Raw genomic sequence first — 3,756 nt, 5'->3', positions numbered from 1 at the left:
CTGAGTTTTACATGTAAACTTTCTAAAGGATGAGTTTCTGATTGTTCATCAGAGGAAGTACTCTGCTGCTCGAAGTAATCTGATTACTGACAGGGGATACAGTTTAGATTCATCAGTGATATTACACAAATTGTTTTCAGTGTTTACAGATTCAGTTATTAAACACTCAGTTAAATATGAAACAGCTTTAGTTTGATGTTTAAATTCAGTTTAATTAAACTCCTGATGAAGGACTCAGATAAAAGTAAAGCTGCTGAAAGGAGCAGAAGAAACACGACAGAAGACGGAAGATTAAAGTGAAACCCCTTCAGTCTGCTGCTTGTCCTCGACTGATGGCTGAGCTGGATTAGGTCTCAACACATGCAGATGAAAGATGATGAGTAGAAGTGATCTGGTCGCTCCCAATGACCATGAACTGTTTGTTGAATTACAGATAAGTCAAAATAAAATCATCCATCCATCTATCTTCTCCCGCTTATCCGGAGTCGGGTCGCGGAGGCAGCAGCCTTAGCAGAGCCGCCCAGACTTCCCGATCCGCGCACACCTCCTCCAGCTCTTCTGGGGGGACCCCTAGGCGTTCCCAGGCCAGTCGAGAGATATAGTCTCTCCAGCGTGTCCTGGGTCTTCCCCGAGGCCTCCTCCTGGTGGGACGCGCCCGGAACACCTCCTCAGGGAGGCGTCCAGGAGGCATCCGGAAAAGATGCCCGAGCCACCTCAGCTGGCTCCTTTCGATGTGGAGGAGCAGCAGCTCTACTCCGAGCTCCTCCCGGTGACTGAGCTCCTCACCCTATCTCTAAGGGAGCGCCCAGCCACCCTGCGGAGGAAACTCATTTCGGCCGCTTGTATCTGTGATCTTGTTCTTTCGGTCATTACCCAGATCTCATGACCATAGGTGAAGGTTGGGACGTAGATTGAGCGGTAAATCGAGAGCTTTGCTGCCTTGCTCAGCTCCCTCTTCACCACGACGGTCCGGTACAGCGACCGCAACACTGCAGACGCTGCACCGATCCGTCTGTTAATCTCACGCTCCATCCGCCCCTCACTCGTGAACAAGACCCCGAGATACTTGAACTCCTCCACTTGAGGCAAGGAGTCTCCACCGACCCGGAGAGGGCAAACCACCTTTTTCCGGTCGAGAACCATGGCCTCGGACTTGGAGGTGCTGATCCTCATCCCGCTCGCACCACACTCGGCTGCAAACCGCCCCAGTGCACGCTGGAGGTCCTGATTTGATGAAGCCAACAGAACAACATCATCTACAAACAGCAGAGATGAAATTCTGTGGTTCCCAAACCGAACCTCTTCTTCCCCCTGGCTGCGCCGAGAAATTCTGTCCATAAAAATAATGAACAGAACCGGTGACAAAGGGCAGCCCTGGCGGAGGCCAACGCGCACTGGGAACAGGTCTGACTTACAACCGGCGATGCGAACCATACTCTTGCTGCGGTCGTAAAGGGAAATGGGCAGCCCTTCACAGAGGGCCCCGGACCCCATACTCATGAAGCACCCCCCACAGGATGCCACGAGGAACACGGTCGAATGCCTTCTCCAGATCCACAAAACACATGTGGACTGGTTGGGCGAACTCCCATGAACCCTCGAGCACCCGATGGAGGGTATAGAGCTGGTCCAGTGTGCCGCGACCAGGACGAAAACCAGATTGCTCCTCCTGAATCCAAGGTTCGACCATCGGCCGTATCCTCCTCTCCAGTACCCTGGAATAGACCTTACCGGGGAGGCTGAGGAGTGTGATCCCTCTGTAGTTGGAATACACACTCCGGTCCCCCTTCTTAAACACAGGGACCACCACCCCGGTCTGCCAATCCAGAGGCACTGTCCCCGACCGCCACGCGATGCTGCAGAGACGTGTCAACCAGGACAGTCCCACAACATCCAGAGTCTTGAGGTATTCAGGGCGGATCTCATCCACCCCCGGAGCTCTGCCACTGAGGAGCTTTCTATCCACCTCGGTGACTTCAGCCCGGGTGATGGGTGAGTCTGCCTCCGAGTCCACAGTCTCTGCTTCCTCTTCAGAAGATGTGACGGCGGGATTGAGGAGACCCTTGAAGTATTCCTTCCACCGCCCGACAACCTCCCCAGTCGAGGTCAAGAGGTCCCCACCCGCACCAGAGACAGTGCTGGTGGAGAACTGCTTTCCCCTCCTGAGGCGCTGGACGATTTGCCAGAATTTCTTAAATAAATAAATAAAATAATAAAAAGCTTTGAATTAAAGAGTCTTTGAGAAGGCCTGGTTCCTTGATGCAGCCCCGTGGTCAACAAACTTCTTCAGCCACCCCATTGCTGTGGCAGCTGGTTCATAAGGCTTCCCCCGTGGGCTCCACCCTCAGCCTCCTCCGTCAGGTGGAGGTAACACACCTATGGCCGTCCATTCTCCCACAGGCACACATGCTCTCTCTCACACTCACATCCACGTACTAATAACAAGAAAGAACAGATCAACAGAAAGCTCAGTTTGGCTCCGACACCTTTATTGTGAAATCCAGTGTTGTCTTTTCACAATAAAACGTCTTCTGAGAGGCTCATCAGGAAGCTGCAGGATTCACCGTCGCTGTTGTGTTTCTGAAGAGACTCATGCAGAAGTCTCTGTTCAACAACAAAGACTGAACACTGAAACATGTCTCTGGTTCCAGGAGCTGAGATTCATCCACATACCTGAACAGGTGTTCCTGCTCCTCAGGCTGCTTCAGCGGCTGCAGGTTCGCTTCTGTCAGAAAAACACGATTCAGCTGAAATATACAGAATTTGTAGGAATAATTCTGCATTCTGTGTTTGTTTCTGCTACATTCAAGTCTTCATGATTGTACAGATGAATGAACATTAACTGTCTGATGCTGGACCAGCTTGGTGTTGCTCACATGTCCAGCTGTCCACTCACCGTCCGTCCATGTTCCGCACTGACAATAAAAACTTGTTGCTTCTGTTAAACTCATCGGACCGGTGTCGTTCTCTGATTGGTTCTGTTGGACTCGTGTCTGTTTCTGATTGATCTCAAATCACTGAGCTGAAACTCAAACCAGGAAACGGTGAACGAGATGAAGAACACCTGGATTCTGCATTCTATGGATTTATTGTTCTGCACGTTAATATTTTGATTTTTGATAGTTTGCTACATTAATAAAACCTTTCATTGTGTTTGTTTTGTGTTTATAGGTTTGTGTGTCAGTACCACAGCTTGTTCACTGCTGTGAGTTCACATCCAGGCATTTATACCCTGATGGAGCAACGTCCCACTTTCAGCAGGTTTCTGTGGGAACATCCAGGTCTTCACAGATCTGAACATTAAACCAGACGGTGGCAAAATGTTAAATAAATGAAATCAGTCCTCAGACTTTCGATGAAAGCGACTCTGATGTGGAACAACGATCAGAAGTTAAATAATGATGATGATGGTGGCGGTCTGGGTCGGTGTGGTTCTGCTGCCTCCTGCTGACTGAAAACACAAACTACAGCCACAAACCTTCACCATGATGAGAGGTATCACTGTGTTTACACCTTTGTGTGAGGAGTAAATCTGTGCAAGTCAAGGGTTTGAAGCGAACCCATATTAAAGCAGAAACCTGCAGCGACGTGGTTCCGTGCGTCGGACTGGTGCAGATGGTCTTACTGGGAATGTTCCGGTTTCTACATCCTGGAGCAGAAACACTGAAACCTCCGGATTTTGCTCTTTTTAATTCTATAAACTTTAAATGAGTTGAACCGAATCCCATCAGGAGCTGCTTCTCATCAGCGGATCCG

Source organism: Stegastes partitus, unplaced genomic scaffold (genome assembly GCF_000690725.1).
Source record: "Stegastes partitus isolate 25-593 unplaced genomic scaffold, Stegastes_partitus-1.0.2 Scaffold2332, whole genome shotgun sequence".
NCBI lineage: Eukaryota > Metazoa > Chordata > Actinopteri > Pomacentridae > Stegastes > Stegastes partitus.
Note: the sequence above shows the minus strand (reverse complement) of the source record.